Below are 14,764 nucleotides of genomic sequence, written 5' to 3' on the forward strand. Positions count from 1 at the left end.
TTTAATTACAGTCAGTGCGATGGCCGCCGCGTTGAATCTTTTCCCATGTCTATAATGCTATCCTACGCCTATGCTATAACTTTTAAAACTACTGCACAGAGAAGCGATGGCTTAAAACTGCCGACTTTGGTGCTGGAAACCAGGGTTCGAGCCTCGGGGTCGCGTCCACATCCTGTGATTCTGGGCCAATCACTTAATCTCCCCGTGCCTGAATGTGCAATGTAAATACGGTGCTCGTGTAAAGCGCTCCAATACCTTCGGGTCGAGTTTGCGCTATATAATATGCAACATGGGGCTTATTCACCCCGCCTGGCAGCAGAGCAAGGATGTTCGGAAACCATTGCTGCCCATTGTAGCCAACACACCGTAAGACTGGGGTGCTCCTTTAAGATTACTTACCACATTGCCTCCACATAGCTCAACAGAGGAATTAAAAGGAGTGGGGAGAAGGGGGGCTGAGCAACTCAGTAGGGACGCAATAACTTTATTTTAACGAAAGGGCACTCTTGTCGAAGCGTGAATTGCCAATGCTCGTTACTGCTTCCTGGCATGGCGTGCACGAAGCAGGAGAGGGGCGGCGTGTTTTTTTATTTTCTATGGCCCTTCTTCCCCCAAGCACTGCTGCCTGCTTGCCCTCCCTGCTCTCAGATCAGCGCCCCCTCATGGTCGAGATCTAGCAAATTTTAGCTTTGTTCTAGAGAGGGGATCTCTTTAATCATTGTAACAGTGGAATGCGGTTAAATACACCACTAGTAGACTTTATGCCATTGCTGGGTGTTGTGCACTGTATCGCTGCAGTTCTTGAGTCACACCGAGTGTCCGTTACATTATTTACCTAGTCTTGTTTTTGCACCCTTGGGATAGATATATGTCGGGGTTTTAAGACATAAAGAAACCATCCAGGCACTTTTAGAATTGCCTTGTTGTGTTAAACATGTGTTCAGTGTTTTGAAAATGATTATCTGCACAGATTTATTGTGCACGTAGACTTGTATGCTGCCACGCTTCTTCTTTTGCTGTCTGCGTTGGGGGCCGAGATTTGCAACATGGATTTGCGTTCCTCTGCGTGGGGTATTTTTCAGCTGAACAGCAGAGATGGCTGGGGAGCGATCATTATGGGGCTTGGGGACACCGACCTGCTCGGTTGGCTTTTCTGGTAGTGCTTTCTAGTTCTTCGAAGATATTCCTTCGGTTTCCAGATTTTCTTCAAAGAAACCTTGCAGCAAGTACCGCTTATAGTGGGAGTGATAACACTGTAGAGTAGCTAGAGTTAACTTGCAAAAGTATAGCTGCAAAATAAAGGGGGGTGTTGGATGGACTAGAGCTACCAATTGTAAAGGGCCATGGGTGGGTGAGGAGGTTTTCGCATTCACTGTGCTGCCCCTGAAGTTGTACCTTTCAAAGTGTTCTAAGTGTTTTAAGTGGTTTCTTGCCTCATTAACAAAGAAAGTGTGACTTGAGTGCTTTTAGTTGGGGATATGTTTTATAACCCTTTAGCTAGCAGTTTACTTCGTAGTTAAGCTAACTTTCCAATCTGCCTGGGTTCTCCCAAGCAGCCCTTTCCGAATACAGCCTTCCCAAAAGTATATGGGAAAGACGATTATTTTCTTAACTTACAGCAAGTCCTTCCCTATTTTATAATTCCCTTTTCCATTGCTGTCATTTATTTTTCACCTACCCTCCCTCATAACCTATTGCCCATTTTCTGATTCACCGACTTCGTAACGCCATACGAATGGTAATATCAGCTGTGCAAATATGATCACTTCACTGCAAACAAAAAACAAAAGTAAACAAGCATTGGCATAGCCAATAGGTCTCACCTTTGGGACCTTATAAGTGTTTAGCCATGCAACAGTCCATGTTGTTGCACCAAGGATATTGTGCTGCATAACTAAATACTTATAAGGTCCCAAAAGCGAGACCTATTGGGTATGCCAATGCTTGTTTTTGATTCTCAGAGCTGTCTGCTCTAGTAACTGGTGCAAGGAGAGGTGGGAAGAGTAATGTATAAATAAATTCTACCAGCAATAAACAGTAAAGATTGGGATTTCTCTCAGCAAAGGATCTTTCAATTAGCGGCTGTAAAAAGCTTTGTATTTTAGGCAATGGACAAGCCGTGTCCTTTGGTAAATGATAAAAAAGTAATGCCTTTAAGCTCACTCACTCACACCTGAACAATATGACCATATACTAAAGGCTCAAGAATCCTCAACAACCATGACACAAAAAGGTCATAGACATGGAAATGTACCTTCTATCTTGACTATGTCCAATATGGCAGTCTAGGAGCATGCAGAATTACACCCTCCTGGTTGACAAAATTGTAGAACCATGCTAATAGCCCGAATGTGCTAAATAAATGCTGATAACACTGCATTCTTGTGTTGTGTCGATGCCTACAAGTAATAGGAGACACATCCGTGCCCACTGGTGACAGAAGAACATGGTAAACCTTTCTATAGAGGTTTTAAGACTTGGTCATGCGCTTGCCATTGTTTAACACATATGCCCTAAAAAGGTCAACCAGACCCAGGGAAAGATGGCCTTTACCATTACAAATTAATATAACATAAAGTTTGACGAAGGCTTGAGGTCGGTGTGAAGTCACTGGGTTGGAATGAGATTGATGAATGTGACACCAGTGAAACAAGTGTCTTTCAGGAGGATGACAGTGACAGTGAAATGATGTTGAAAACGATGCACACTCTGGTACTAGTGAAGACCATTGAACCATGACTTGACACTAGGGATGGCTCAAGGATGCACGGGGCTCAGTGAGTTCGCTCGATAAGCACACAAGACAGCCAAGACATTCAACTACTGTGGGTAGTGCCAGGTGTAGGGACACCATCATGACACAAACGAGAAGGATGCTCGGCGTAAATAGACACAGCGAGGAAGATCTGGATAAAAGGTGTGTCTACACATGACACAGCAGAATGGAAGAGGGCAGCGGTTCAGGAATTTCAGATATTCGTACAAAAGCAGCTAATAAGCATTTACAAACAGTAGTGCCAACACAAAGGTCAAGCAAAAGACACACAATTGATGGACGGAATGCAGAACAAATCAAAACATTCACCCCCAGTTGAGAGATCTGGGTTAAATCCATCATTCTTTTGCTCACCATGCCACCCCAGTTTAGACCTGGCTATATGCAAATCAGTCTTGACCCTGTGCCTCATGGGAACAGTCCAGCCCGAACTGCCAAGCCAGGTCCTGCCTGGACCGGAAACAAGCATCCTAGGACCGGTTTCGGGGTTTCACCCCTCTTCAGCCAGGAAACCGGTCCTAGGATGCTTGGTTCCAGTCCAGGGAGGACCTGGCTTGGCAGCTCGGGCTGGACTGTTCCCATGAGCCACAGGGTCAAGACTGATTTGCATATGGCTGGGTTCAAACTGGAATGGCATGGTGAGCAAAAAAAAACGATGGATTTAGGCCCAGATATCTGTACTGGGGTGAATGTATGACATTGTTCTGCATTCTGTCCATCAACTGTTGTTTTAACACAAGGGTCAAGGGCACCGTGTGGGAGTTGCAAAATGGAAGTCTTGTAGCATTGGGCGGGATGCGGATTCCTTGGTTCAGGACAGCAGCCCACAATCGTCACATGAAAATCAGACAGAAACTCACCATGAGCCTAAGCATCTCCTTCACAACAATAAGGACCAGCCACAATCATGACTGCCTGCGTCAGGGAGTTCTTGGTCCTCTCTTATGCCTTACATGCAGCTGTAGCCACCAGCACATGACTAGCAGCAATCTGTGTGTACCAATGCAGCCATATGGCCACTTCTTCACTACTGCAGAGAACCCACACACTACGACCACCTCTCACTTCTCCCTACCAGCAATGCATTTCTCTGTGCACCACACCCGGGGGTGGGGTGGGGAACGATTAAGGGAGCATCCCTGGTGCAGTAGCCCGAAGACGTGCCAAAAGTGAGCAGTACACTCTGTATTCAATTAACCAATCACAGAGGGGTTTAGACTTTTACCTGTTATTTCATCAGGGACACATCAGATGTACCTATCTCCTGAATATCCTTTGTTAAAATATTGTATTTGGGTACCAATGCCCTCTTGATAGAATATACAGATGTGTGCCCTGTTGCATTTCTCTTCCCTGCTGGCTGAGGTTTGTAGGATGTCTTCAGCCACGCCATCAAATGATGTCCACTATCAACTGTTGAGGGTGAGGTTTATAATGTGTCTGTTGTAGCGTGATGTGTGTCTTATCTAGCACTGCTAGAAACGCAAGAGTAGATTGCACCTAAGTCGTACATAAGTCACAACTGATCACAAATAAAGGTTTGTGAATCAAGACAACAGCTCAGTTATTGGACTTTATTCCTGGTGAATCTCAGAGCTGCAACCGCAGATACAGCTGCGTTGAAGCATTCCAGGCACGCTCTACACATTTCATAGAAGAACCTGGGAAGGAATACAGTATTTACATAAATAATAGATGTTAAATTCATCATTTGGGACTCGCCGTGCCCTCAACGCGAGCCACTCTGGATAATGCTATTTGTACAGTACCTTATTACACGTGTTGGGTTTTTAATGCATTTCATACGGGCATTCCACATCTCTGGTGTCCTGTTTTGAAGCCTAATGCTCTGTTCTGGCCTAAGAAGGATGAAAGGCTGTCAACAGCCACTTATTGTCTCACTATTCATAGAACACAGCACATCCGCCTTGCTTCTTCGAGTTAAAAGAATATCTGTTCTTTTAGTTTTTGGCGGTGCCTGCCCCTTCATGAAAGCAATGCAATTCGGAATGTAAGTGCTACAAATTCCTTATTAAATAGCACTATCTATCTACGTATGCTTGTAAATATCGCCCCTTCCCACACAACACTTTGCGTGTAAGGGGCATAACATGGGTGTTGCTGTGGTTGTTCCCACGCAATACCCATGTATTCTGACGCATTTCTAGATTTACAAGAAATCGAAAACCTGGAAATGCATCAGAATGCTATGCCACCCCAGGGGTGGCGCAGTGCGGTGCAACGAGGAGCACTGTCTACATTTCTCCTCGTTTTTTCCCTCTTTCAATGCGTGCTGCATTCTACAGCACACACGGAAAGAGGAAATCACCTCAATTGCTTGTTTTTGTGCAGGAAGGTGTCCCTTCCTGCACAAGAACAATCTCCCCACAAGGCAGGCATCCTTGCACCATAGTGTGAGGGTGCCAGCCCTGGCGCATGGCAGCCGATTGTGCGCTAGCGCAGGGGAAAGCACAGGGATGCAACCTATTGTTGTAAATATGTCACATCCCTGTGCTTTGAAAGTGACTCAGTGCGGTACAACCAAATGGCTCGCTGCATCGCTTTCATTGTAAATATGGCCCATTGGTTCCAAGATTTTAAATATCTTATTCTGGGGCACGCTCAATGGTGGCTTCTAAAGCTCGAAAGGCACTAACAACGGATCTTAGCAACAATTAAGATCATTGCTGTCCCATGCCTGATAGTGAATTGATTCTCCTCGTGGACTGACTTGGCCAGCATCAGTCTTAACTTTCCTTTGTTGTCTATCAAAAGCACAGGGAGGCCACCCTGAGGATTCACAATAGCCTAGCAAAAAAATGAGTGGAAGTGTTTTACCTCTGGGTGGCACTCTTGAATGTTTCACTCTGGAATGCAATCAGGGGGCTGAGCCTGGAAGTCCTAGTAGGAACAACTGGAGCTGGGGAGCAGAGGCCAAGATGCTACACGATAAAGCTCACCTTGCTACTCTTATTGAGCAGGTCTGTAGTTCTTCACACTGTTGCGGAGGATAGAAGGTAACACATTCATGAAAGTAAGTCTGATACCGACAAGTGCTGATATGGCAATTCTGGCTTGATGGTACGGCACTGGCTATGGCACCATCAATAGACTTCCAGGAAGGAGGTGGGGGACAACTTGGCAGCTCCTGCTGTGAGCATAGTAATCATTTCCAATCCCAACAGGAAAAGATAAGTGGTATGATGGTGCTAGTTCATAGAAAGTAAAATAATCCTGAGTTTGGAATAGTGAGGTGGGTGGCTTTAGCAGAGTATGGAACACATAGTGACATCACTGTGTTATGGTGAGGCACCATCTTAAGAAGTTGGGAAGACGCTACAATTGTGCATGAAAGACTTTATACAGAACAACCATAGCATAATTACGCTGACACCTGGCAGCCATATTAAGGAGGTGGGACCAATACACAGCAGAGAAATAACGACAAAAGAGACATGTTTTTCAGTAAGATTCACCCTTCCTCAATCCCGTCTACATCTCCCTTAAGCAAAAAAGAGAGGAAGCGCTGTCAGAAGTAATGGAACAAAAACATCAGGAATTCTATGGTGCACCGCAAACTGATGTACCCGCTGTACTCAAAAAGGATCTCTAGGGGCACAGCAGCCTCAGATACAGGAAGCGGCACCCACCTGTCCACAGAGGCCTCGCGACCGGATTACAATGCTGCCACTGTCACTGCCAACTCAAATGTTCACATATATATTTGTGGCAGGGAAAAAAGTCAAATGGAAAGCAACTCATATCAAACAGACCTGAGCACTCAAGATGACACAAGGGAGAGACATCCGGAAGGAAGGGAGGAACAGGTTTCCCCGGAGTCAAGGGTAGCACAGAACCTGGGCTGTCTAGGCGGCCCTTTAGGGCCTCATAGGAAGTATTCAAGTAACAACTCTCCATGTAGCCTCCCATCAGTCTATGATGCCTGTGAGAGAACAGGCAGGTTTGCCCCCTGCAGACTCCATGCCCAAAAATGGCCTAAAACTGGATCATCTGATGAGTGGCTCACTGGCGAAAGAAGCCCAGGCAGGCTATAATGCTTTAAATGCCACCCAGGCTCTCCCTAGAACAATTGCAAGCCAAGGTACCACCAGGCAAGCTGTTCTGCACCAACCCAATGCAGTGGTGGCTGGTCACATTTGAAAGTGGTGAGGCGTAAACTTTGTGATGGAGTGCACGTCGGCGAGCGAGCGTAGCGAACAAGCCTGAACAACCTAAAGGGGATTTGGGGAGGTTCTCCCCCCGAGGATTGTTTTTCATAGAGTGGGCAAACTGGGACATCTTAAGGATTTTGGGGGCCCTGGGCCACACATATTTAGGAACAGCTTTGAATATATGGGACAGTTTCAACTGTTTCCTGCCCTCTTTGACCAGGTCATTGACAGTGCACAGCCATTCCTCCAAAATTCTAAATGTGTTTACATTCATAATATTCATGGTGATGGAGGACACCACCAATGAGAAAAAATTAGCTAAAACTATAAGCGCCCAAAAAGGTGCCATAACACTGAGTCAGCAAGATGTCAGATTTAACTAAAGTTGAAATGTCCGTCCTACATCGTGTGCATGGCCTCACTTGAAGCTGCTCTACCATTCAATCAAATCCCAAAGGCCCTGGAGAAGTTCACATCAGAGTCCGTTCTGTGCCCAAGAGCACAGTGTCGAGGCATCGTCCTAGGTGTGTGGACTCAACAATGTCAATAAAGTTCATGCATATGGCTTGCTAGAGTAGTATAGACACCTCCGATGTGCGCACACTGCCCACTCTCTTCGTCATGAACTGTGCACTTGCGTTGGGTGATGCTGCCTCGTTGAGGAGGGCAGTCGGGCAGATGTTCACTACAATGCCAATGAAAGGGAATGAGCCAATGAGATGTTCTGCAATACATTCACCAGGCTGCCTGTGTTGATTATTCGCCCACACGCAGAGTGGAATGCGGCCTGCTGGCGGGTACATGCACAGGCGCAGGCACCCGGTCAGACACAAGCTGAACCGGCCTAACGCCGGCCGCCTCTGTATTTACAATCTCTAAATGCCTGCCTGGCCGCCTGTGCGGGAGTGTGTGTGTCCGGTTCTGACGGCGGCAACACTTTCAGTGGTACCTCGCAGTCTGGGCCCCTCTAGCCTTGTGGGCATTAGTCCCTTGTCTGCCCCTCTCTGTCACACCCCCTGTCACTTTACTCTCTCCTCACGGCTTCCCCTGTTTCTCTCCCACTGTAAAACCCTCCTCTATCTACATCCCTCGTGTGTTTTCTTTTTAAAAATTTTATTTAAATGTGGGTTTATTGGTTTTAATTACAGCCATACATATATAGTTAGACAACACTTTTCAAATTATTCTATACAGTACTTGGGCATACATTACTTTGAGTTACACATCAAACATTTCCATCACTTTCTGCACTTCTACGCATCTCCAGTTCCACCGTAGGGGACACACAATTATCTCCACGATACTTATTCCACTTTGACCACTTCCGATCTCATTTTTTGGGGCACCCCCTAGCTACATAGACTTCCGACTCCGCCAACATCACCTATCTAGCTCTTTTGCCCACGAGGTAATGGATGGCGGGTTTGCATCCCCCCACCCTCTCGCCAGTTCCCACTTGACTAACATGTACCCCAGCGTTGTGAATTGCTGTTCGACATCTGTGAGATCAGTTGCATCCCATATATTCAACAGTCCCAGTTGTGGCATCAATACTACCTCCTTTCCCAAGGCCGTCTGCATGTGATCCAAGGCTCCCTCCCAGAGGGTACGTATATTTGGGCAGCTCCACAGAGTATGATAAAAGGTGGCCTGCTGTCCGCACCCTCTCAGAGAGAGGTCGTCAGGTCTAGAACCTACTTTCGCCAAAGTCTGCCCTGTCATGTATGATCGGTGAAGTATCCTAAGCTGTATTAGCCTAAATTTAAGTGTGATGGCCGCTTCCCTGGGGGACATAAAAGCCAATTGCCAATCCTCGCCACTTATCGGGCCTAGGTCATCCTGCCACCGCTCCCTAAGCTTTGGAAAGGTGTCTGGCAGGTTATTACTCAACTTTTTATATGTGAGGGATATCGCTTTGGAGCTTAGAGGCCCATCCAACAAACGGTCCTCCAGTGGGGACGACTCCGGTATGTCGTTATGGGTCAGAAACGCAGCCAGAATTGCGTGTCTTATTTGCAAATATCTGTATATTTCTCCCTGAGCCAGGTGATACTGGCTCTGAAGGTCTCCAAATGTAAGTACAGAACCCTTCTTAACCAGATCCTGGTGTATGTTTTCTACCTCACCATCTTTGATCCATTGTTCTGTCCATGTGTTTCTCTCCGGTCTTTCTTCCCTCTTATTGTGTCACCTGTTTGTCTCCAATCTGCTTCACGTTCTCGCTCCTGCTTCTCTCGTTTTTCCCTCCCTCTGTTTCTGTAACCTCATCTCCTGTTTCTCTCTCCCCTTTTCTCTCTCCCTTCCGTTTCTCGTTTGTCGACGTTTCACAACACCCTGACCCTCTCTCACACACAGGCTTGTCTCTAGCCTTCTTTTGTTTCTCACACTTATTTGACCCCTCTTTCACTCTCGGTGCCCTGCAGTTCACTTCCCTCCCCCCGCCTGTGTTTCCCATAACTTCTCACCAGCAATGCTTCTCACCCCCTATCCTCTTGGGTCTCTCCTCTGTTTCTCACGCTCCCCTCTCCACTATTCCATGGATCAGATGCCCCCCTCTTACTACATACTTCTCCCTCCCCTTCAACTTCCTCCTGCACACACACAGCTATGCAGTTTCAACTTTGCGCCATAGAGACCCCTCACCCCCGGATATCCCCAGAACACCCTGCAACCCTAGCCCCTTCTTTTGTTTTTCCTCGTCTTTAGGGGTTCACACCTCTCTCGCATGCTTTTCAACCTCACTCCTACTCCCACCTCTCTGATTCTCTACCTCTCTCTCTTTCTGCCCGCAGTCTCGTTCTCTCTCTGTCTCCCCTCACAGACGGGTCTCTGCAGCCCCCCCCCCCGTGTTCCCTAACACTCTCCAGATGGCGCCCTGCTGCTCGCCACCCTATCTGGGAGTTGTTGATCACCTGCTGCTATCGTACCTAGAGCTCCTTCCGCCCAGTGGATTCCCCACATCCCGAGACTGTGGTTAGCTTGCAGTGTCTGGCTTTGGCTTCTGCTGAAGGGAGCTTTACCATTCACTGCTTCACTGCTTTCACGTGTTCATGGGCTCACAGGCGCGCTGTCGGAGGTTCAGTAGCCCGCTACCCGCTAAGCTCCGGCTCTGTCTGCAAGCCCCACTGCACACCTCACGTTCTCACCAGAGTGCCTTTTCCACTTTAGACCTCCAAACGTGTAAATGGTGTACAAGTAAACTCCTTGTAACACCTATTGGGCAACAGAGGCGATTGGTGACTGGAACACTACCATGCAGTGCACAGATTCGTTATCAATACACTGTAAAGCAATTTGGCAAACGAAAACTGGCATTTATGTGGGGGTGAGAAATACGATGCATCCCGTACCTGAATTAATTTCCGGAGTCTCACTCCATGCCATTTTATGCTGGTTTCCCTCCTGAACGATAAACCACCAACACACTTCCATTTCCATTGTCCAACCAGGAGGCTATAACAGTGGCGCAAACATGAAGGGAGTGCTTCAGTTGTTGCCACCCACTTCACCTTGTCAATATAGGCCAGCCTGCCCCATAGCATTTAGTTCAATGGGGCTCTGCTGAAAACACCTGGGCTACAGTATAAGCGCCCTATTTAAAAGTTAATCATTGCTGCTTCCTCCGGGCACTCCCATTATGCTGACATCACTCTCCTTGTGTGTGCACGTAGCAGTTAGCACCTAATTTAAAGCTGCTCCACATGGTGTACATTCTCTCTCTTCTCCCGGATGCTGCTAATAGGGCAATGCCCCTTTCGCCCATTAATACCAGCCGCCACTGACCCAATGTCAAATTGCTGTTTATCCTGGAATACTACACACAGTGTCACCTTAATATCCTAAACAGTGGAAATATCTTAATTCTAATGAAGGCCATCTTGGAGCTCAGCTATTTAAGAGGTGCACAAATCTCTGAGCCTACACTAATTTGTCTCTTCAGACCACACACAAAAGATCTTGTCAAAAGAGAATGCGTTCAATTCCTGTGGCATTAAGCTCAGTGTTTTTAAAGAAATGGGCTATCCTGTGGTTCTTACAAAACAGCAGACTGTGCCAGTAGCGCCTAAGCAAGAGACATACTCCATCTTGAAAAATGTATTGGCTGCACATTTTCAGTCCCCAGAGACCAGCAGATGGAGACAGGCGACACTTCATGGGCTGACTGAAGCTGGATGCCTCCAATTTTAGTCCGCAGGTGCCCTGACTGAATTGGGAGAAGTGCCCAGCCATGCCCTCATAAACCCTTGATCCTCTCTTTATGTTCCTGAAAAATTTGTGGCATTCCCAGAAACAGAGTTTGGTAAATGAAATGCAAAGTAGCCAGTAGTATAATAAGAAACAGTATAAGATTTCGTCTCAAGGTAGGAGTCTCAGGTTACAGACGAAGATGGTAGTAAGGAAGCAGGCAGGACCCACCGGGAGCAGCATCCTTACTGCTCAGCCCACGCTTTCCAACTGACACTCACTCAAACCATGCAATATCAGCATTCTATTACCTCACATTCACACTGGCTGAGCAGCAGGGATATATAACTAAGGAGAGAATCCATGGCATGGACATAAAGATACCCCACACCTCCCTTCTTTATGGAAAAAATAGGAAATATGAATCCAGGTAAAAAAGTTATACATAACACCCATGGGATGAACACAAAGCATGGGGGTAGCACATTCAATGCAGAAGATGGTAATATTCAACAACATAAAAAGAAGACATATGATGTAAGTAAAAATTCAATCATACAATATATAAAATAAACAGGTAAGGGAAAGTAAACATGATACAAGGTCAAGAAGGACACATACATATATCACTCAGGAGAAACACCCATGCCCTCCCCCACAGCATACAATAACATATAAAGGAGCAAAAAAAGTGACACCTCACACTAAAGTCACCAACTCTACAGTATAGCACAAGGGTGCAACACAGGCACCCCAACGGATTCCATACAAGTGCCCAATCAACAAACCACACAAGCAGATCTTAGAAAGTGCAAAATATATGAACCTGTGGGTGCAACATATATGTCACAAAGCAAAAGGTTTGGGCGCAATGAAAAATGCTCCATCACCAATAGTAATAGAATGTTGAAATATAAGATTGTTTGGGTAGCAACTCACCAGCCCTTCACAATGTAATGTTAGGGTGCAAGCAACAAATGCCCCAACACAAATAAACGTAAGTACGGTTTAGGCACAAAACAGGTAACCCATCACCAGGAACAGTAAGAAAGTCTGGGTGTAACTAAACATCCCCCAGTACAAGTAAAAGCAAGTATAGTTTGGGTGCAACGGAATACTCCATCACCAGCAACAGTAAGTTATTTCTGGGTCTAAACACACATGCACCAGTACAAGTAAAAGCAAGTATGGTTTGAGCACAAAATACTTGCCCATAACCAGCAACATTAAATAGCGTGTGGGAGCAACCAACATGCCCCAGCACCAATAAATATAGGTAAAGAATGGGTTGCAGCTTCCCTGCCCCATCACACGTACCTGTAAGAATTGTTTGGGATGCAATAAACATGCCCCACCACAAGTCATAGTAAGCAATATTTGGGTGAAAAACATAACCCCCACTACAAGCAACAAAAAGTAAGATTTGCATATGGTGCAAGACTCACACTGTATACTGCCTAAAACACAAAAAGCACAAAGAGGTTTGTTCCTTAAAACGTAAGGACTAAGGGCCATATGTAGGTAGCATACAAGTTACCACTTTTTAAATACCGAACTTTACCGATTCGGTATTTAAGAAGTGGTAACTCGTATGTAGGTAATCATTCTGAAAATATTACCGAATCGGAGAAATTCGGTAATTACCGAATCGGTATTTACCGATTCGGTAATGAGACATACCTTCCCATTGATTCCTATGGGCCTGGAGGCCCATAGGAATCAATGGGAAGGTATGCCTCATTACCGAATCGGTAAATACCGATTCGGTAATGGGGGGAGCACATGCAAGGGTGGCAGGGTGTCACATTGACACCCTGTTGCACCCCTGATTCCTGCATGTGTGCACATGTGGCGCACATACATGCCCTAAGGGCATGTATGTCTGCCACATGGCACTGTTAGTCCAGCAAAATATTGCTTTTTGCAATGAATTCGGTATTTAGCACCAACATATATTTGGTGCTAAATACCGAATTATTTTCCCTACACATCACTCATTTGAGTGTCACCTACATCTCATTTCAGGATTCGGTATTTACCGAATCGGTAAAATTACCGATTCGGTAATTTTACCGATTCGGTAAATTACCGAATCCTGAAATGTTCCCCCTACATAGCAAAAGCCTAAATACCGGTCGGTAACGGGATATTTACCGAAAATCGGCCGTTACCGACCGGTATTAGGCTACCTACATATGGCCCTAAATTCACTAAACAAATTATCAAACACATACTGAGTAAGTGCAGTACACAGTAGCCCAACATAAATTATGCTTAAAAGACAGAAAATTTAGCACAGTATAAAGAAATAGACAGAAAATGAAGAATAGCACTCATATGATGGCAATAATAATAATAGTATGCATAGTAAACAAGAGTAGCTTTAAAAATATGCTAACAAGGCATTAAAACGGCATCAAGATGATACCGAATTATGTCCAGCACTAATAATAAAAGTTCCTGATGAGGGAGTCTCACACGAAATTTAATATTTGAAAGAAACAGATAATCGGAGAACCTTCGTGGTATCTTCTAAAAAAGAGAGAACACCAATAGCACTCTATAGGGTGTGCCAATTACTGGTAGAGTTACAATAAAGACACAGGCACAAAGTCATTCAAAGCAATAAAGGAATCACCATATGGATGAACTGGATGCCTCACGCTTCAGCCATCACAGATCCGTCGAGAAAATATAATCGTTTGATGGCGAGAGTACAAGCAGGAGAAAGAGGATAAGCAGTTCCTACTGGAATCATAACATCGTATTTACTGTAGAAATTCACAAAAACCATCCCAATTCTCTAAGATTGCAGCTGAAATCTAGCATTATGTTATTTTCTGAAGGAATTAGAAGTAGTTGCAAGCGATCTGACTTTGTTGATTGATGACAGCAAGCATAGCCTACGCAGAAGAAGGGGTGTTTGGGGGGCAGCCGAGCACGGCGAGGTCTGCCCCCTGGGCAGATTGGGAGGGGGAGGGGCTGGCCGGCAAGCGGCCATTTTGAGGTTTTTGGGCTCCATTGGGACTAGCCCAATTGTAGCCCAATTTTGTCAGTTTAGACAAAATGGGTATTTAGTTCGATTTCGCGCTTTCCCAGCCACCATTTTAGGTTTGGTGACCTGGTGGCTAGGAGCGCTGTGTGGAGAGGTTTTTTGTCAGGCCTAGTTAGTAGTTAGGTTGGAGGTGTTTTTGTTGGCTAGGATACGTTTATCATGGCTAGTGAAGACTATCGCGTGCTGGAGGCGACGAGGCTTCTTAGTAAGGCGGGACGGATGGATCTTTTGATCCCAGTGGCTTCGGCGGCCCCGCGCCCGGTGAGGCGCGCGTAGGCCGGGGTGGCAGCCGCCTTCGTGGCTTGCTCGCCCCCCGGTGAGCTGGCAGGGTTAAGGTGAGTGCATGGGGCCGCGCAGATGTCAGGAGCGCGGCCCCAGAGATTGTGGCAGTGTCTGGCGGGGTCGCGAGATGCACTGGGGGAGAGGCGCGGTGCGGCGGTGTGACTCAGTGGGGGAGAGCATCTTGCGTCTTCCCGCCGGGATTGAATTCTGTTGGGGGCCGCTCGGATACAAGAGGAGCGTATCCGGGTGCAGGACAGGTGGGGAGGCAGCGGGGCAGCGTGCCAACGGAACGCG

The sequence above is a fragment of the Triturus cristatus genome, chromosome 3_1, assembly GCF_964204655.1.
Source record: "Triturus cristatus chromosome 3_1, aTriCri1.1, whole genome shotgun sequence".
Classification (NCBI taxonomy): domain Eukaryota; kingdom Metazoa; phylum Chordata; class Amphibia; order Caudata; family Salamandridae; genus Triturus; species Triturus cristatus.